At 44.7% G+C, this 22,135-nt stretch overlaps 1 long non-coding RNA gene across 1 annotated transcript; it reads left to right on the top strand.

Annotated features, from left to right (window-relative positions):
* Window positions 1–4,151: 4,151 nt before the first annotated feature.
* On the top strand, window positions 4,152–5,852 carry LOC127348799 (uncharacterized). Its single transcript, XR_011756618.1, has 3 exons — window positions 4,152–4,722; window positions 4,821–4,896; window positions 5,739–5,852. It is a non-coding gene; the product is annotated as an uncharacterized lncRNA (long non-coding RNA).
* Window positions 5,853–22,135: the final 16,283 nt, after the last annotated feature.

Raw genomic sequence — 22,135 nt, 5'->3', positions numbered from 1 at the left:
ATATAACATTCACGAAGTACCATTCCGCAAATATTACATCCCTCAGAGTAGTACAACAGAACATAGCAGGTCCATAACTCATACATTTATTATTATAAATATCATACACATATCGTCTCGGAGCTCCTCTTGGGTCCTAAGAGGAATACTCTTGGGTTCGAGGCGAACCCAACTTAGCTTACAATATAAGAGTCTCATTAAGTTATACATTTATTTTCTCGAGCAGCTAAATACTAAGAGTTCGGGCTGCTCGGTTACTACTACTACTGGATGTTTCTAGGCTTGATCTCCTCCGGAAGCCTCCCCGGTTCCGTAGACGATGAGGTAGTCTACGCCTTCGATACCTCCAGAGAGGTCTGGTTCTTCATAGCCGATGATCTCGGCTCCTTCATTGTTGTCGTAGTCCTCCTCCAGACGATTCAGACAATCTAAGCATGGGATTTTAGAGTGGTATGAGTACGAGCGTACTCAACAAGTTCATTATAGATAAGAGGTGTTTAATGCACTAGCTACGATATTAGACCAGAAAGTCTAATACCAATGCAAGTTTTGATAAACATTTCTTTAAGAGATTGCTTTTATTCCAAAGAGCTATGTCCGTCAGCCTTCACCGGTTTACTAGAACTTCATGGAGCTCCTTTCCGGCCGCGTTCGCAGTTCCTTATCCCGGAACAGGGAGTGACGGGTCACAGTTCTTTACACTCTGCAGAGGTGTGTTGCTTTACCCATAAGAGATCTTAACCTTGGTGCCAACCGGGCAGCTTTCCCGTCCACACTTCCTTTGGTGTGAGGCCCGGTATAAGGTCTAGCCAATCATGTTCCCCCGCTACCTCGAACACCCACCCTTTGTTGCATGCCCCGACCCTGGGTCCACGCCGGTCCCATTATTCCTGTAGATTTCAAGGTGGACCCCGACCACGACGACAGTGCTGGCTCTACCATACACTCCTACGCCGGTAGCTGTAACCCATCATAGGCCGCATTACCGTGGGGAAGGATCCCCACCCTCCGGTTGTTCCGCAAGACACAACTTCTACGGTATGCATTGCATTACCGTGGGGAATTAGAATGGGATCCCCACCCTCCGGTTGTTCCGCCAGATACAACTGCTACGGTAAGCGCATCCGTTGATGAACGAGAGGTGGAAACACTTTTGACTACTCCGTCCCACTCCGGATCTTATGGTTAACACGGGTATTACGGCACAAGAATCACTGGTGACATTTGTTGTTTAATCCTAGATGGATATAAACCCGTGCAATGGAACCTCCATCATATCCACACAATCCATGGTTCCATTGCCCACCACATAGTCATATTCATAGTTATGAAAGTAGTGGTTTTGATTTTTATGCAATAGTGATAACCATAGTACTTTGCAAGTAATTTGATAGAAATAATCAAATGACATGAGCAAGTGATGAACTTGCCTGAACACTGCAAAGTTTTGCAGTTGGAAGGTGTGGACTGACCCTTGTCCTCTGTCTCTGAAAAATAGCATCATTGCCCGATAAGGGCAATGGTTAAAGAAGCAATTATGCATGCTTTCCATTTTTTAGGGTTTGTTCCCCCCCCCTTTCCGATGACTTATTATTTTATGTGAGAGGTAATTACTAAGAATGGTTTGGAGATACTTATCTTAGGGTAAATACAATCTTGAAATATTGTCAAGATGTTTTTAAAGTCCAAATGCATTAATGGACTTATTTTCTTTATTGAAAATAATATGTGTGATTTAAATCCTTATTTAAATCCTCAAATTAAGACTTATTCTTATTTGTTTTCAAAAATTCTCTTTGCTATTTTATTTAAATAGAGAATTTTATACTGATCAATTTTCATATTTTTAATTATTTTTTAGAGCTTTTCTCAATTTTCTATTGGATTTTAAAGTTCCTGGTTTTTAATTGAATTGTGAAAGGTCACAATTGCCCCTGGGCCCACCTGTCAGTGGAGCCCAGTGGGTTGGGCTAGACCAGCTCGGGTCCAACCGACCCGAGCGGTCGCTCACTCCCTCACCTCCTCGCGCCGCCTCGACCTAACCCTAATTCCCCTTTCGTTCTCTGGCGATCTGTGTCGCCCTCACCGTCGCCGCCCGATTCCGGCGGTCTCCGGCCGCCATGGCCCTCGCCATGGGGCGCAATCGAACCGCCAAGCGACGGCGATCCGTTCCATCCGCGTCGATCTGGAGCTGACGCCGCTCCCGCTCGTCCTCGACCCGCTTCACCATGGCTAGGGTTGCGGGATCCGCGTGATCCCGCGGCTCCCCAAGCTCCTGGCGTGATGGCGCCGCCTTGGCTGTGCTGCCGTGATGGGGGTGGTGCTGTGGCGCCGCCATGGCCTGGCTTGGCCTGGCGCCGCCGCGCCACGCGTGTCTTGCCGCCGTGGCCGCCATGGTGGTCTGCCTGCTCGACCCTGGTACGTTCGCCACTTCTTCTTCTCTCTCATGTGCTTGTTCTTCTTCCTCTCTCCAGTAGTTCTAGCCATGGCTTGCTGTTCCTGGTGCCTATGCTGCTCTATGGCTGGCTTGCTGTCTTGTCTTTCTTGATGTCTTGCGTGTCTTTCGTGCTAGTTTGCTAAGCTATGCGCCTGTTAAGCTTGCAGTTCTTGCCAGACTTCTTCCCTGTGCCCCTGTCTTGTTTCTATGATTGCCTGACATTCCAGTATATTCATATGGCTTCAATGGCTTAATTGCAGTATGCAATTCTTGCAAATTTGCAAGTGCCAGAGCTCCTGTGGCTAGTTCTTGTGCTCAATTTACTATTGGCTTAACTGCATGATTTAGTGATTACTGGTATGTGCTTTAGTTGTTTAGCAAGATCCAGGGTTTATCAAGCTCTTGATGTGCTTCTGGATACAATCATATATCATCTATTTGGTTATCTGTGAAGCAACTGTTGATTATGTATGGCTATTTAATTATCTATGGTCAGTGTGATGCTAGAATTGGGTGCTAGCATGCTTTAGCAAGCTCTGGTGATCCAGTGATCATCAGCTGCTTGATTATTGCTTGCTTTACTTATTGCCTATGCATGTCTGGACTTATTCTGGTGACTGTGCATCACCATGCCTTGTGCTGGTGTGTGCTGTGATTGGCTCAGGTAATTGCTGTTGCTTGATGTGATCACTTGGATTCACTGCAAGGCTCTGGTGTGTGGATTTCTTGGATATTCATTTATCTGTGTTGTCTTGCTTGACTAAGTGGATAAATGAGATGAACTGCTTGCAGTGATGATTCTTATAATGAGTTGGATTGAGCTAGAGGGATGCCAACAGTGGTTGGGGACCCTAGCTCCTCTTTGAACTCAATCTGAGTAATGATACAATTGCTTGGCTTAATGTGTGGTTGTTTTTTATTTATCTATGCTTGTCAGTGAAGCTTGGCTTCCTATTTCTGACAATAGACATGATCTACTTGATACTGTAGTAGACTGGTGCATTCTATGCCCTATCTGGATGGAAACCAACATGTGTTGGAACCTCCTGTGATGCATGAACTCCTTGGAGTGATGATATGCTTCTCTTTTGGCTTTTCTGTGTGGCTAGGTAGTTGTTGTGACCCTAGCAATGCTTGATGTGCTAGTAAAGGTTGCTCCTACCTCTTCTGTATGCTACTGTGCAATATTACTGGTAGTCATATGGCTTCCAGTATAATTGATGTTGAAATGAAAATAGACATATAAGTGTCTATATTCTGATGGTCTTAGAAGGGCTAGTGTGGTCTGGTTGTACTTGGATAGTCTCTGGGATTGTTTACTTTCCTGTTTCCATTTGGATGATGCTACACTACAAGAAATCTGCCATAATATGACGTTTTTTTTATGACTGGAAATCAAAATGTCATAGCTTTATGACGTTCCTAGCTTTGACCGTCCTTAGCCACTCGGGGGGGGCAAAACCCTAGAAAATCATGACGTTATTGGGCAAAAACGTCATTGGCAATTTAGGTCAAAACGTCATTAGCAGGCCAAAAAAAATCTAGCCAATCAGAAGCCAGGAAACAACCTACCAAGGATCAGCCCCAGACTTAGATCTCAACCGTCCAATACATCCAACGCACCAAACATGAACCGAAATTGCTGCCCTGGATTTTCCCATTGGCGCCTAAAGATTTTGGGCACGCGCGCCACGACCAGTCCAAACCACTCCAACAAAACTGACCCAGACCGCCCCGCCAGCCAAAAACCCTAGCCATTTTCCTTCCGCCGCCCCTCCTCTCCGGCCTAGATCCCGGCCAACTCCGGCCCCTGAACCGCCTCCCCCCGCGTGCTCTCCTCCTCCGCCCGCACCCAGAAAGTTCCGCGAATCCCCACGCACGCGCGCGCCCGGTGACTGCCAGATCGGATCGGAGATGTGGGAGGCGGTGGCGCTCACGCTGGCCGGCGCCGCCGGCAACAGCATCGGCAACCAAGAGCGTCGACGGCCATCGACCCCTTTCCTTTCTCCCCCACTCAACGTCTCAACCAAACCCTTTAACCACGCCGTCGCCGCGGCCCTGCTCGCCGCCGGCGCGCACGTACATCCCTCCGCGGCGCTCCGACCAACACCCCAACCGCGTCGCGCACGCACGACGAGATGCCGCTCGCGACCTTCTTCCTCGCGCCGGTGCCCGCCAGATCCGCCGCCGCCGCCGACAGGGGTGCCTTCTCGTCCCCGCATCGTCCTCAACGACCAACCAGCTGCCTGCTACCTCGATCTCCTTCTCGTCCGTCTCTGTAAAATGTAAGCACCCCTTTCAAATCGATCTCTTGCTACTCCCTATAACCTGATCCTCGGATCCCAACGCGACTGTTTGCCTCAAATTCTAGTATTTTCCTCAGCTACACCGGACCGGGCCTGCTGCTCCAGCAGGGATCTGCACTCCACCTGCCGGCCTCAGGGCAACACCATCCCAAGGTCTGTCTCTCCATATCCCTACCATTACCCTTGATTGGACTGCACTGCGTCTATGTGTGCTCAAACGATTGACATGATTTTTCTCTATACTAGTACAAATCTGAACGTTTGCTCATTTCGAATAGTTTCCCAATCGATATGGGGCCTGGAGAGGGAACAGAAATCACGGTTTTTATCTAGCCACGCACACTATTTTAATCATCACCGGAACCGACTTCTACTGCACTTCATTCCTACTGCAGTAACGCTCTTGCTCATTCCTACTGCACGATTTTCATGCAATGGCGACGAGTTGGAAACAGAATCGAAACAGACCTTTGTTGAATCTAGACTTGATGTGCTCTGCCTTCTCTAACTTCAGGAGTCGGCGTTGGAGGGGAGGAGCAGAAAGTGGAAGAGATTCCCCTTGTCAGTATACCCTGGCTGGTGCTCTGCATTCTCATCTTGTTTGTAGGTACCACGCTCTCTGCTATGTACGCTGTTTTGCGTCCACTCAAGTTTTCTTTCCACAACACAAGTGTAATTTCTCTCACAGGAATTTTTGCACCCATTATGCTTATATTATGTTCAGACCCACAACCAAGAATTTTAGGCGTGCATTTACATCTGTACAACCTTTTTATTTTCATATACTCTTTTGTTACTACCTCCCAAGGGAAAACCTCTTACTAAAGCTAGGGAAGTGTTTAAACTGCTCTTCTCTTTCAACTAGTTCATTCCCATTTTGTTAAAAAACATGTCAAGAGAAGAACAGGTCATATTGTAGGGATTGCATTAGATGTTACTACCATAAATTTTAACTTGCAACTGACGGCAATTTCATATGGTATATGCAAATTAAGGTTCTGCTCAAAAATTGGCTTCATATGTACAAGAAGCAAAGGCGCGCGGTATATGCAAATTAAGCATCGACCCGGCCTCGGAGGCCAGGCTGCGCGCCTCCTACTGCGCCTACCGCGGTATTTGTCAACGTTTCAGTGATGTACTGTCTGATGCTCCCTGCGCTATACTAGGATTGATCCCGTGAGGAGTTTGAAATGCGTCATTTATTGCACATGCTATACTGTATTTTTCCCTTTTACTGAGTTGAGGAGCCATGTATCTCGTACATTTAAGATTGATATTAACCATGAAGTATCATGATAGTACTGCAGTTTTATATTCTATATCAGGACAGAATGACTGTCTACTAAAATTATATGTTTATCATCTATATCTTGACATTACTGCAGCACCAAAATACACCATGCCTACCTTTGCTTGCTCAGTTAGTGATCTTGCTCGTTAATTCATTGCACTTGATGCTGCCAGAAGTACTTTGTCCCTGTAACTTAATCTGGAACTTGATGCAAGCTATTTTCTTTCATCTTTGAGTCGATGTCTTATCAGAAGTACTTGTTGTTTCCCTGGCTCAGATTTTGCATTACATTTCTTTCATCTTTGAGTCGATGTCTTATCTTGTTTATGTATCACCAAAGTTAGCTAAAGATAATCTAACTTGAAAATGGGCGAGCAGGTGCATGTGGTGGCCAGCGACAAGCTCAGTGAGCAGGGATGTCGGTCTGCGAGCAGGAGCACGGAGCACCTACATGTGATGATTGGGGTTCACCCAAACCCACGGGTGGATAGTTGGGATACTGCTGGTGCGATGCTGCTGCTCCATGATATGAATATGAATATGAATCTGTTGTCTGTATGATACTGCTGGTCTTGCGATGGATGTTTTCTGTATGATATGAATATGAATCTGTTGTCAGTGTCTTTCTTGTATATATATCTGATTTCATGTATTCATGTGTTGATGTTTATATATTGTCTAATCTTGTTAATATAAACCTGACCAACCCAAGAATAAATGGATCGTAAAAGGCTAAGGCCCAAATAGAGAAAGGCTGGAAAAATGGTGAGGCCCAAAATAGAAAATGGTGCAAAATGGCTAAGGCCCAAAACAGAAATGGACCAAAACAAAGGCCAATGCTTACGGTAAAAGGCTGGAATTATTGGGCTCGGCCCATGTAGAATACAGAATTGGACTGGGCTGATTTCGAATTAAGACGTTTTGGTTTCGTCATAATTTTGCCACGTCGGATTGCCACGCTGGACTCGGGGGCAGGTGCCCATGACGTTTTGGGAACGTCATGCCGTCAGTGACATTTTAAAACGTCACAAAACTCTACGACGTTTTCAAGTGGAACGTCTTAAGCAGTCACTGCTGACTCCCAGCTTTCGACGTTTTGAAAAGCGTCACCGTAACGTCACAAGTAGCCATTATTGACGTTTCAGTGACACCTCTATTTTGTCAACTTATGGCAGATTTCTTGTAGTGCTACCACTATTCTGGTTGGCATAACCATGGGTATAGGTTTGATTGATCCCTGGTCCTTTCCACTTCTTCCAGGTTTCACTTGGTCTCTGACCAAATGATGATCAAAACAGGGTTACCCCACCCTTTGTGTGCTTGTGATCATGCCTGTGCAGTTTATGAACAAAACCATCTGGTTTGTTCATGATGATATGTATACCTCACTCCAGCTCCTAGAAATAGGGTTGGTGTAGAGGGTTTGCTTCTGGATGGATTGATGTGCTTGCCCTGCTCCTCCTTGCAAACCTTGATTCCTGATTTGTTTCTGGGTTTTGTGGAATGGTTGAACAGCAGTGGCTGTTCTAGCTGTTCTTGGTGTTCTTGGTGTTCTTGGTGGCTTACCAGTGCAGTTCTGTCGATGGATGAATCAAGTGACTAGGGTTTGGCTGTGAAAAGCTTTTATATGGCCAGCCATGGCTTCTTTGGTCGACAACACCACATCTACCATGGTGACTCACTGGTTGTGTGTGTTGCATGCACACATGCAGCAGGCCTTGTGTGCTGCCTGTGTGTGTGTGGCTTGGGACTTGGGCTGATGGGTTGGATCAGCTCGGCAGAACCTTGTTCATATCCACTCTTCACAATTTATTTGCTAACCTGCCAAGTGGCTTTGCCACTTGGCTCAATACTCTGATTGTTGTGTATGTGTGCAGGTATCAAGTGCTGATCAGGATGAACTCAAGATCATCTGGATCAAAGGATTCTTGAAGATCACAATGTAGTTTGGGTCTTTTAAATAACTTGTAATTTTCCTTTTACATTTTCTATTTCTTCAATTCTTGTAATGTGTTGTAATTCAATAATTCAATTCTGAATATTGTAATTGACATTGTATTATGTGTGAATATCAATAAAGCTCAAGTTTCTCTCTATTGAGCTTTATGAAATTGTTGTATTATTTATATTCTTGATTAATGATATTTGTTTGTTAAATTCTCCCAAGTTTGAATAATGTGAGAATCATTTGATGTTTGAATTTGAAATTCAAATTCAAATTTGGTTTGAATTTATCCCAAACAACTTAGCTTATAATTCAATCATGCAACTTATGATTTCAATGCAATTCCACTTCTCTCTTCTCAAAACCCTAATTTAGACAAGTAGGAACAAGTTCATCGCACTCTCGAAACCCTAACCCTGTAAGGTGTCGAGAGAGAAACCTGTCCCCCTTCGATGCAGTTTTGTTTTAAAAGCGCGAAATTTCCCCGGAATTTACAATGCAATGCACATCCCTTTCTAAAATCTACCCCTCGATCGCCTCTAAACCTGGGACATTACAGCCTTTCCCCCTTAAAGAAAACTTCGTCCCGAAGTTGTGGTTGTAATACCTGAAAAGTTCGGGGTATGTTTTCCTCAGGTCTTCCTCCTTTTCCCAGGTGGCTTCCCTCTCGGGATGATGCTTCCATTGTATCTTGCAATACTTTATCGCTCGATTCCTGAGTTGTTTCCAGTTCTCCTCGAGAATTTTTGCTGGCTTCTCGATGTATGTCAAATCTGGTTGTAACTCAAGCTCTTCATGTGATACTGGCTCATCTGGGGTCTTCAACCATTTTCTGAGTTGCGACACATGAAATACGTTGTGAACCTGAGATAACCTTCCCGGTAGTTCCAATTCGAAGGCTAGCCCTCGGTTTTGACTCAGAATCTTAAAAGGTCCGATGTACCTAGGGCTTAGCTTTCCTTTCACTCCAAACCTCTGAAGTCCTTTCATCGGGCTCACCTTAAGATATACCATGTCTCCAACTCGTGGCTCCCAAGTTCTCCTCTTTTGATCGGCATAACTCTTCTGTCGGCTTTGGGCTATCTTGAGCCTATCTCTGATAATGTCAATTATTTGTTGCTTTTCCTTGACATAATCAGGGTTGAACTCTTTGCTTGCTCCGGCTTCATACCAACATATCGGTGATCTACACTTCCTTCCATACAATGCTTCGAACGGTGCCATCTTGATGCTGCTTTGATAGCTATTATTGTATGAAAACTCTGCTAGTGGTAAGTGCTCCTCCCATGATCCTCCAAAATCTAGGGCACAAGCCCTAAGCATATCCTCTAGAATCTAGTTAGTTCTTTCCGTTTGTCCACCTGTCTGAGGATGATAGGCGGTACTATAGTCTAACTTGGATCCTAAAGCTTCGTGTAGTTGCTTCCAAAATGCTGACGTGAACACGGATCCTCGATCCGACACGATCTTCTTGGGCACTCCATGTTTACTCACGATCTCTTTGATGTAAAGATCGATGAGTTTCTCTCCTTTGTCCTGCTGATTTACTGCTAAGAAGTGTGCACTTTTCGTCAACCGGTCCACGATTACCCATATCATGTCCTTCTTTTTATTGGTCATGGGTAGTCCGGTGATGAAATCCATCCCTATCTCCTCCCATTTCCATTCTGGAATAGGTAAAGGTTGTAACTTCCCTGCCGGACTCTGATGTTCAGCCTTCACTCTTTGGCAGGTATGGCATTCCGCCACGTATTGCGCGATTTCTCTCTTCATGTTATTCCACCAGAATAGCTCCTTTAGGTCCATGTACATCTTTGTACTACCCGTATGAATGGAGTATGGTGTTTGATGGGCTTCCCGGAGTATTACTTCCTTGATTTCAGCAATATCCGAAACGCAAATTCTTTTCTGGAACCATAATGATCCCGATTCTCCACGGTGAAATTCTGATGGTCTTCCCTCATCTATTCTTCTCATCTCCTCCACGATGAATGGATCGTCTAGCTGACCCATCATTATATCATTCTTCAGGTTAACATTTAGCTCATCGGCTACTTGCAAAGCCGATAGTCCTTCATGAGCTTCCTTCTCCCAAAGTTGTATTTGGGCTTGACTTATTTCCTTCCTCAACTCCGGTGATATTTCTTGTTCCACTCCTCCGGTGCTCTTCCTACTCAAAGCATCTGCTACAACATTGGCCTTTCCTGGAGTATAATTGACGGTCAAATCATAATCCTTGATGAGTTCAAGCCATCTTTTCTGCCTCATGTTGAGTTCCTTCTGAGTGAAGAAATATTTGAGACTCTTATGATCTGTATAGAGCTCACACTTGGCTCCATAGAGAAAATGTCTCCAGGTTTTGAGTGCAATACAACTGCTGCTAATTCCAAGTCATGTGTTGGATAGTTTACTTCATGAGGTCTGAGTTGCCTCGATCCATAAGATATCACTTTCCGATCTTGCATGAGTACGCAACCCAATCCATGCTTGGATGCGTCACAGTACACGATGTAATCCTTGCCAACTTCCGAAACTGCTAACACCGGTGCCGTGGTGAGTTTCTCTTTCAGAGTTTGAAAACTCTTCTCACACTCCTCTGACCACACGAATGGTATGTTCTTTCTTAACAGCTTCATCATGGGTCCTGCTATCTTGGAGAATCCTTCAATGAATCTCCGATAATAGCCTGCCATTCCTAGGAATCCTCGGATTTCCTTGACAGTCTTAGGTGCTTCCCATTCTAGAACTGCTGCTACCTTGCTCGGGTTAACAGCTATTCCATCTTTACTAATAACATGACCAAGAAATTCCACTTGATCTAGCCAAAATTCACACTTGCTAAACTTGGCATAGAGTTGATGTTCTCTTAGTGTTTGCAACACTAAGCTCAGATGTTCAGCATGTTCGGCTTTGTCTTTGGAATAGATCAAGATATCATCAATGAATACGATGACAAACTTGTCTAGATATGGCATGAAAATCTTATTCATGAGATTCATGAAAATTGCTGGGGCATTGGTTAATCCAAAAGGTACTACAAGGTATTCATGATGTCCATACCTTGAAACAAAGGCAGTTTTCGGAACGTCTTCCTTCTTGATCTTTATCTGGTGATAACCGGATCTTAAATCAATTTTGGAAAAGACTCCCGCACCTCTAACTTGATCAAATAGATCTTGTATTCTTGGAAGTGGATACTTGTTCTTGATTGTGACGTTGTTCAGATTCCTGTAGTCTCCGCACATCCTTCTTCCTCCATCTCTTTTATCCACGAAGATTACAGGTGATCCCCATGGTGAAACACTCTCTTGTATGAATCCTTTCTGTTCCAAGTCATCCAGTTGCTCCTTAAGTTCTTTCAACTCCTTGGGCCCCATCTTATATGGTGCTTTAGCAATCGGAGCTGTTCCTGGAATTAGGTCGATAGTAAATTCTATCTCCCTATCTGGTGGCATACCTGGTAATTCCGCAGGAAACACATCCTGGAATTCATTCACTACAGGTATATCCTCTAACTTTACCTCCTTCACGCTGTTCAACTGTAGCTCCACTTCAATCTGTGTATGTTTGTCGCCTTGGTAGATCATTCTACTTCCATCGGGGCTTTTCAAGGATACCGTCTTGTTCACACAGTCGATCAATGCTCCATTAGCTTCTAACCAGTTCATACCGAGAATGACATCAATGTCCTTCATCGGTAAAATGAACAGGTCCGCATCAAACGCGCACTTATTGATCATGATGACTTGTTTTTGTTTGGTATGGGTTACTACTATCGTTCCCCCCGCGGAAAGTATAGTTATGGGTGTATCTAACTTAGTGCAACTAATCCCATGTTTGATGATGAATTGTTGAGAAATGAATGATGTAGTTGCACCAGTATCAAAAAGTACTTTGCCAGGATGAGTGAGTATCTGGAGCGTACCTATCACCGCCTGATCGGAGTTGACCACCTCCTCCCAGAGGGTGCGTTCAGCTTGCCGAAGGGCTTCTTATTCTTCCGATTCCCTCCGGTGTTTCCTCCTCGGCTTCCACCTCCTCCAGACTGACCTCCTCCGGTGTTTCTCTTGGGGCAGTCCTTCAGCATGTGCCCCTCATGGCGACAACCACAGCATATGATCTTTGGCGTCTTGCACTCCTTGGCAAAATGCCTGTGAATCACGGCTTACGCAAACTATTTGATTTGCAGTCTGGAATGCTTGGTTCTTCCTACTACCGTAGTAGTTGCTGTTGTTGTTGTTGTTGTTGTTGTTGTTGTATCTTGGCTTGAAACTCAAGCTGGTATTAGGCTTGTTACTAACAAACCTCTTAGGCTCAAACTTGGCCTTTTTCCTCTTTTCCTCTTGCAGTTGCTTAAAATCATCTTCCAGAGTGATGGCTGCATCCACCAATTCTTGGAACTCTGTTGCTCTCATCATACGGAGCTGTACTTTGAACTGGGGACTTAACCCCCTCAGAAACCTCTTCTTTTTCTTGTCCTCGGTGTTGACTTCTTCAACAACATACCGGGACAGTTTTGAAAATTCCCTGACATAAGTCAGGATTGCCTTGTCCTTCTGCTCGAGACTTTCAAATTCTCGACGCTTCAGTCCCACAATACTTTCAGGGACATTGGATTCCCTGAACTTCCTTGCAAACTCCTCCCAGGTAAAGACCTTTCCAGCCGGATAAACGGCTACTATGTTGTCCCACCATGAGGCTGCGGGTCCACACAATAAGTGTGTAGCATAACGGACCTTCTCCTGGTCATTGCAACCAACCGTGTTGAGCTTTCGCTCAGTGTCCATAAGCCAATCTTCCGCGTCCATTGGCTCGGGCGCGTATGCGAAAGATATAGGCTTGGTGTTCTGGAAGTCTGCTAAGGTGACTCCCGGATTCTCGGGTCTCTCTACCTGGTTCTGTTGCAGTAGCTCCTGAAAGAATTTGTTCTGCTGCTCCAACGTTACTCGTTGTCTTTCCTCCACCAGCTGCATATACTGGACGAAATTCTGCTGCGTCATGGGTGGTGGTGGTGGTGGAAACTGATTCCTGGCTGCTTCATCAGCCTCTTCCTTTTGCTTTGCTTCGCGCTCCATGTGCTGCGCTTCGGTCTCCTCTCCTAACGCTCCCGACATAACCCCCTAGTTCTGCAACACAAGATGATACTCATAATTACTCCATGCGCAAGTTTTCTGAGCTCATCTTTGTGCACAGAACTAGTCACGCAATGGAAATCAAGAAGCAAATCCAAATCATACAAAACATATACCATGTATATACATACTTAAGTGGTCTTATTACAATACTCAAGTTGATGTGAGTATGCAAACTCACTTATTAAAGTATATGTACAAATTTCTACAAATATTACATACTATAATACACGTGGTACTTGTGTATTATAGCCTCGCCTCCCTTGGTGGACTCTAGTCGATCTTCACTCCTGGTACATCCCAGGCTTCCATCCGGTCGAACGTGTCGTCCTCCTGATAGACCCTGGAACATAAGGTCTCCCCGTTGGCTGGTAGTCCGAATCAGATGATGATCCTAGGGAGAAATCAGTGTTCACAAATTGGTCATTAAGTGCATCGTAGTCCACCCATCGGGTGTACTCCCCTGTAGCTCCTCCATAGGTGTTTCCAACATTCGTATCCGACTCAACCTGTGTCGGATACCCTCCATCAACTCCTCCAGTACTAGGATAACTCTGGTTCTGGGTTGTGGCGTCATCATTCATCTCCCCGTCATAATACACTGAAGTACTATGAGTTCCAGTATCAGATCCCCAACGCCAACCCGTGGAATTTTCTATAGGAGTCTCGGAATGCCGATTGTTTCCGGATTCCTCTCCACCCTCATATCCCCCATAGGAACTACCCAGATAGTTCCCAGGTGTAACGGGTGTAGTTTCCCGCTCAAGAGGATCAACACTAATGTAGTGACCAGCTGAGTAAACTGGTGTGTGCACCTCATTCTCCATAGGTTCTTTCTCCCTAGTCTCCTCCTTGGGTTCAGTAAACTCCTCTAGCATCGTATCAATTGCTCCCGTCAGATGATGGTTCAACTGAAAGATCAATGATATAAAGTTGCGGCTATTATCCATGTATTTTGCAGCTGCTATTGGTTTGCGTTTTGCATATTTGTAGTGGTTAAGCATGGGATCCTCTTCCTCCTGATTATGAGGAATGTGGGTAAATTCGGAACCCATAAGCTCTTTCGTCTTATGCTCCCGAATATCAGTGATGGCCCTCATAACGGCTATATGGTAGGCGGTGTTGATAGTTCTGGCTTCACCTGCTGGCATTACTACGCTCATTCCCAAATATTCGGGAAGTCGCAGTCCTACCCTACACTTGGCCAATACAGTACCATCGTAGTACATGTATTTCTTTACTTGGATCTGGGGATCACACCCAAATTCAAGTAACATGGCTCGTAGAATATCTGCAAGTCCTCCTTCATATTCAATCAGTGTGGAATCCATCACTTTCACGTTTCGTCCCGGGCGTGAACTTGCCATGTTGGCTGTAGAAATAGAAAGATTATAAGATTAGTAATAATGCATCATAATAGAGATAATAAAGAATTATCACACTAAAAGATATGATTGTTGTATTCTCAATTGAATATACACCATATTTTTAGAGAATTCTTTACTAATCCTATTTGACTCCTAACGTTTGGTCCCATTTACTAGGTTCCAACCTAAGGTCAAACCTTTTGCTCTGATACCAACTGTGGTGACCCTGCATACCACTGCATGTTGTAGTATGCCAGTCGTTGATATAACATTCACGAAGTACCATTCCGCAAATATTACATCCCTCAGAGTAGTACAACAGAACATAGCAGGTCCATAACTCATACATTTATTATTACAAATATCATACACATATCGTCTCGGAACTCCTCTTGGGTCCTAAGAGGAATACTCCTGGGTTCGAGGCGAACCCAACTTAGCTTACAATATAAGAGTCTCATTAAGTTATACATTTATTTTCTCGAGCAGCTAAATACTAAGAGTTCGGGCTGCTCGGTTACTACTACTACTGGATGTTTCTAGGCTTGATCTCCTCCGGAAGCCTCCCCGGTTTCGTAGACGATGAGGTAGTCTACGCCTTCGATACCTCCAGAGAGGTCTGGTTCTTCATAGCCGATGATCTCGGCTCCTTCATTGTTGTCGTAGTCCTCCTCCAGACGATTCAGACAATCTAAGCATGGGATTTTAGAGTGGTATGAGTACGAGCGTACTCAACAAGTTCATTATAGATAAGAGGTGTTTAATGCACTAGCTACGATATTAGACCAGAAAGTCTAATACCAATGCAAGTTTTGATAAACATTTCTTTAAGAGATTGCTTTTATTCCAAAGAGCTATGCCCGTCAGCCTTCACCGGTTTACTAGAACTTCATGGAGCTCCTTTCCGGCCGCGTTCGCAGTTCCTTATCCCGGAACAGGGAGTGACAGGTCATAGTTCTTTACACTCTGCAGAGGTGTGTTGCTTTACCCATAAGAGATCTTAACCTTGGTGCCAACCGGACAGCTTTCCCGTCCACACTTCCATTGGTGTGAGGCCCGGTATAAGGTCTAGCCAATCATGTTCCTCCGCTACCTCGAACACCCACCCTTTGTTGCATGCCCCGACCCTGGGTCCACGCCGGTCCCATTATTCCTGTAGATTTCAAGGTGGACCCTGACCACGACGACAGTGCTGGGCTCTACCATACACTCCTACGCCGGTAGCTGCAACCCATCATAGACCGCATTACCGTGGGGAATTAGAATGGGATCCCCACCCTCCGGTTGTTCCGCAAGACACAACTGCTACGGTATGCATTGCATTACCGTGGGGAATTAGAATGGGATCCCCACCCTCCGGTTGTTCCGCCAGATACAACTGCTACGGTAAGCGCATCCGTTGATGAACGAGAGGTGGAAACACTTTTGACTACTCCGTCCCACTCCGGATCTTATGGTTAACACGGGTATTACGGCACAAGAATCACTGGCGACATTTGTTGTTTAATCCTAGATGGATATAAACCTGTGCAATGGAACCTCCACCATATCCACACAATCCATGGTTCCATTGCCCACCACATAGTCATATTCATAGTTATGAAAGTAGTGGTTTTGGTTTTTATGCAATAGTGATAACCATAGTACTTTGCAAGTAATTTGATAGAAATAATCAAATGACATGAGCAAGTGATGAACTTGCCTGAACACTGCAAAGTTTTGCAGTTGGAAGGTGTGGACTGACCCTTGTCCTCTGTCTCTGAAAAATAGCATCATTGTCCGATAAGGGCAATGGTTAAAGAAGCAATTATGCATGCTTTCCATTTTTTAGGGTTTGTTCCCCCCCTTTCCGATGACTTATTATTTTATGTGAGAGGTAATTACTAAGAATGGTTTGGAGATACTTATCTTAGGGTAAATACAATCTTGAAATATTGTCAAGATGTTTTTAAAGTCCAAATGCATTAATGGACTTATTTTCTTTATTGAAAATAATATGTGTGATTTAAATCCTTATTTAAATCCTCAAATTAAGACTTATTCTTATTTGTTTTCAAAAATTCTCTTTGCTATTTTATTTAAATAGAGAATTTTATACTGATCAATTTTCATATTTTTAATTATTTTTTTAGAGCTTTTCTCAATTTCCTATTGGATTTTAAAGTTTCTGGTTTTTTATTGAATTGTGAAAGGTCACAATTGCCCCTGGGCCCACCTGTCAGTGGAGCCCAGTGGGTTGGGCTAGACCAGCTCGGGTCCAACCGACCCGAGCGGTTGCTCACTCCCTCACCTCCTCGCGCCGCCTCGACCTAACCCTAATTCCCCTTTCGTTCTCTGGCGATCTGTGCCGCCCTCACCGTCGCCGCCCGATTCCGGCGGTCTCCGGCCGCCATGGCTCTCGCCATGGGGCGCAATCGAACCGCCAGGCGACGGCGATCCGTTCCATCCGCATCGATCTGGAGCTGACGCTGCTCCCGCTCATCTTGGACCCGCTTCACCATGGCTAGGGTTGCGGGATCCGCGTGATCCCGCGGCTCCCCAAGCTCCTGGCGTGATGGCGCCGCCTTGGCTGTGCTGCCGTGATGGGGGTGGTGCTATGGCGCCGCCATGGCCTGGCTTGGCCTGGCGCCGCCGCGCCCTGGCGTGTGCCGCCGTGGCCGCCATGGTGGTCTGCCTGCTCGACCCTGGTACGTTCGCCACTTCTTCTTCTCTCTCATGTGCTTGTTCTTCTTCCTCTCTCCAGTAGTTCTAGCCATGGCTTGTTGTTCCTGGTGCCTATGCTGTTCTATGGCTGGCTTGCTGCTGCTTTGTCTTGCCATGTATCGCGTGTCTTCTTTGTGCTAGTTTGCTAAGCTATGCGCCTGTTAAGCTTGCAGTTCTTGCCAGACTTCTTCCCTGTGCCCCTGTCTTGTTTCTATGATTGCCTGACATTCCAGTGTATTCATATGGCTTCAATGGCTTAATTGCAGTATGCAATTCTTGCAAATTTGCAAGTGCCAGAGCTCCTGTGGCTAGTTCTTGTGCTCAATTTGCTATTGGCTTAACTGCATGATTTAGTGATTACTGGTATGTGCTTTAGTTGTTTAGCAAGATCCAGGGTTCATCAAGCTCTTGATGTGCTTCTGGATACAATCATATATCATCTATTTGGTTATCTGTGAAGCAACTGTTGATTATGTATGGCTATTTAATTATCTATGGTCAGTGTGATGCTAGAATTGGGTGCTAGCATGCTTTAGCAAGCTCTGGTGATCCAGTGATCATCAGCTGCTTGATTATTGCTTGCTTTACTTATTGCCTATGCATGTCTGGACTTATTCTGGTGACTGTGCATCACCATGCCTTGTGCTGGTGTGTGCTGTGATTGGCTCAGGTAATTGCTGTTGCTTGCTGTGATCACTTGGATTCACTGCAAGGCTCTGGTGTGTGGATTTCTTGGATATTCATTTATCTGTGTTGTCTTGCTTGACTAAGTGGATAAATGAGATGAACTGCTTGCAGTGATGATTCTTATAATGCGTTGGATTGAGCTAGAGGGATGCCAACAGTGGTTGGGGACCCTAGCTCCTCTTTGAACTCAATCTGAGTAATGATACAATTGCTTGGCTTAATGTGTGGTTGTTTTTTATTTATCTATGCTTGTCAGTGAAGCTTGGCTTCCTATTTCTGACAATAGACATGATCTACTTGATACTGTAGTAGACTAGTGCATTCTATGCCCTATCTGGATGGAAACCAACATGTGTTGGCACCTCCTGTGATGCATGAACTCCTTGGAGTGATGATATGCTTCTCTTTTGGCTTTTCTATGTGGCTAGGTAGTTGTTGTGACCCTAGCAATGCTTGATGTGCTAGTAAAGGTTGCTCCTACCTCTTCTGTATGCTACTGTGCAATATTCCTGGTAGTCATATGGCTTCCAGTATAATTGATGTTGAAATGAAAATAGACATATAAGTGTCTATATTCTGATTGTCTTAGAAGGGCTAGTGTGGTCTGGTTGTACTTGGATAGTCTCTGGGATTGTTTACTTTCCTGTTTCCATTTGGATGATGCTACCACTATTCTGGTTGGCATAACCATGGGTATAGGTTTGATTGATCCCTAGTCCTTTCCACTTCTTCCAGGTTTCACTTGGTCTCTGACCAAATGATGATCAAAACAGGGTTACCCCACCCTTTGTGTGCTTGTGATCATGCCTGTGCAGTTTATGAACAAAACCATCTGGTTTGTTCATGATGATATGTATACCTCACTCCAGCTCCTAGAAATAGGGTTGGTGTAGAGGGTTTGCTTCTGGATGGATTGATGTGCTTGCCCTGCTCCTCCTTGCAAACCTTGATTCCTGATTTGTTTCTGGGTTTTATGGAATGGTTGAACAACAGTGGCTGTTCTAGCTGTTCTTGGTGTTCTTGGTGTTCTTGGTGGCTTACCTGTGCAGTTCTGTCGATGGATCAATCAAGTGACTAGGGTTTGGCTGTGAAAAGCTTTTATATGGCCAGCCATGGCTTCTTTGGTCGACAGCACCACATCTACCATGGTGACTCACTGGTTGTGTGTGTTGCATGCACACATGCAGCAGGCCTTGTGTGCTGCATGTGTGTGTGTGGCTTGGGACTTGGGCTGATGGGTTGGATCAGCTCGGCAGAACCTTGTTCATATCCACTCTTCACAATTTATTTGCTAACCTGCCAAGTGGCTTTGCCACTTGGCTCAATACTCTGATTGTTGTGTATGTGTGCAGGTATCAAGTGCTGATCAGGATGAACTCAAGATCATCTGGATCAAAGGATTCTTGAAGATCACAATGTAGTTTGGGTCTTTTAAATAACTTGTAATTTTCCTTTTACATTTTCTATTTCTTCAATTCTTGTAATGTGTTGTAATTCAATAATTCAATTCTGAATATTGTAATTGACATTGTATTATGTGTGAATATCAATAAAGCTCAAGTTTCTCTCTATTGAGCTTTATGAAATTGTTGTATTATTTATATTCTTGATTAATGATATTTGTTTGTTAAATTCTCCCAAGTTTGAATAATGTGAGAATCATTTGATGTTTGAATTTGAAATTCAAATTCAAATTTGGTTTGAATTTATCCCAAACAACTTAGCTTATAATTCAATCATGCAACTTATGATTTCAATGCAATTCCACTTCTCTCTTCTCAAAACCCTAATTTAGACAAGTAGGAACAAGTTCATCGCACTCTCAAAACCCTAACCCTGTAAGGTGTCGAGAGAGAAACCTGTCCCCCCTTCGATGCAGTTTTGTTTTAAAAGCGCGAAATTTCCCCGGAATTTACAATGCAATGCACATCCCTTTCTAAAATCTACCCCTCGATCGCCTCTAAACCTGGGACATTACAATCAACTTCTTGTGAAGGATGAGGCGATCAAGCATAGATGGCGGGATTACTTTGACAACCTTTACATTGGAGAGGTTGAGAGCTCTACCATTGAGCTAGACGACTCCTTTGATGATACCAGCATGTGCTTTGTGTGACGTATCCAGGAGTCTGAGGTTAAGGAGGCGTTAAGGAGGATGAAAGGAGGCAAGGCGATGGGTCCTGATGGTATCCCCATCGAGGCGTGGAGAGGCCTTGGAGACGTAGAGATAGTATGGCCAACTAAGCTTTTCAACCTCATTTTTTGGTCAAACAAGATGCCCGAAGAATGGAGGCGGAGTATTTTAGCACCAATCTTCAAGAACAAGGGGGATGTTCAAAGTTGTACTAATTACTGTGGAATCAAGCTGATGAGCCATACTATGAAGCTATGGGAGAGAGTCATTGAGCACCGCTTAAGAAGGCTGACAAGCGTGACCAAAAACCAATTTGGCTTCATGCCTGGGAGGTCTACCATGGAAGCCATCTTCTTGGTACGATAGCTGATGGAGAGATACATGGAGCAAAAGAAGGACCTTCATATGGTGTTCATTGATTTGGAGAAGGCCTATGATAAGATACCTCGGAATGTCATGTGGTGGGCCTTGGAGAAACACAAAGTCCCAATAAAGTACATTACCCTCATCAAGTATATGTATGATAATGCTGTGACAAGTGTTCGAACAAGTGATGGCGACCCTGATGACTTTCCAATTAGAATAGGGCTACACCAAGGGTCAGCTTTAAGCACTTACCTTTTTGATTTGGTGATGGATGAGGTCACAAGGGATATACAAGGAGATATCCCATGGTGTATGCTCTTTGCGGATGATGTGGTGCTAGTCGATGATAGCCGAACGGGGGTTAATAGAAAGTTAGAGTTGTGGAGGCGAACTCTAGAATCGAAAGGTTTTAGGCTAAGTAGAACTAAAACTGAATACATGAGGTGCAGTTTCAGTTCTACTAGGCACGAGGAGGGAGAGGTTAGCCTTGATGGGCAGGTGGTACCGGAGAGAGACACTTTTCGATATTTGGGGTCCATGTTGCAGAAGGATGGCGATGTCGATGAAGATGTGGGCCACCGAATCAAGGCTGGTTGGATGAAGTGGCGACAAGCTTCTGGCATACTCTATGACAAGAGAGTGCCACAAAAGCTAAAAGGCAGATTTTATAGGACAACTATCCGACCTGCGATGTTGTGTGGCGCGGAGTGTTGGCCAACGAAGAGACGACATATCCAACAGTTAAGTGTAGCAGAGATGCGCATGTTGAGATGGATATGTGGCCACACAAGAAAGGATCGTGTACGGAATGACGATATACGGGAGAGAGTTGGGGTAGCACCGATTGAAGAGAAGCTGGTCCAACATCATCTCAGATGGTTTGGACATATCCAGCGGAGGCCTCCGGGAGCGCCAGTGCATAGCGGATGGATAAAGCGTGCTGAGAATGTTAAGAGGGGTCGTGGTAGACCAAACTTGACATGGGAGGAGTCCGTTAAGAGAGACCTGAAGGTTTGGAATATCGACAAAGATTTAGCCATGGACAGGGGTGCGTGGAAGTTAGCTATTGATGTCTACTCACGCTTCTTTTCCTGTAGACAATGTTGGGCCTCCAAGAGCAGAGGTTTGTAGAACAGCAGCAAGTTTTCCCTTAAGTGGATCACCCAAGGTTTATCGAACTCAGGGAGGAAGAGGTCAAAGATATCCCTCTCAAGCAACCCTGCGATCACAATGCAAGAAGTCTCTTGTGTCCCCAACATACCTAATACACTTGTCAGATGTATAGGTGCACTAGTTCGGCGAAGAGATAGTGAAATACAGGTGGTATGAATGAATATGAGCAGTAGTAACGGCACCAGAAAATAGATTGCTGCTACAACTGGTGTGTGGTTGATGGTGGGAATATTGCAGGCAGTACAGATGCAGTAGAACAGTAAACAAGCGATGATTGCAGTATTTGGAAACAAGGCCTAGGGATCATACTTTCACTAGTGGACACTCTCAACATTGATCACATAATAAAACCACTCTACACTCTCTTGTTGGATGATGAACACCACTAATTGTGTAGGGCTACAAGAGCACCTCAATGCCGGAGTTAACAAGCTCCACAACATTCGATATTCATATTTAAATAACCTTAGAGTGCATGATAGATCAACACAATTATACCAAGTACTAACATAGCATGCACACTGTCACCATCATACTATGAAAGGAGGAATAGATCACATCAATAGCATCATAGTAATAGTTAACTTCATAATC

The sequence above is a fragment of the Lolium perenne genome, chromosome 4, assembly GCF_019359855.2.
Source record: "Lolium perenne isolate Kyuss_39 chromosome 4, Kyuss_2.0, whole genome shotgun sequence".
Classification (NCBI taxonomy): domain Eukaryota; kingdom Viridiplantae; phylum Streptophyta; class Magnoliopsida; order Poales; family Poaceae; genus Lolium; species Lolium perenne.
The sequence above is the reverse complement of the archived record's forward strand: the minus strand, read 5'-3'. Positions and strand labels throughout refer to the sequence as shown.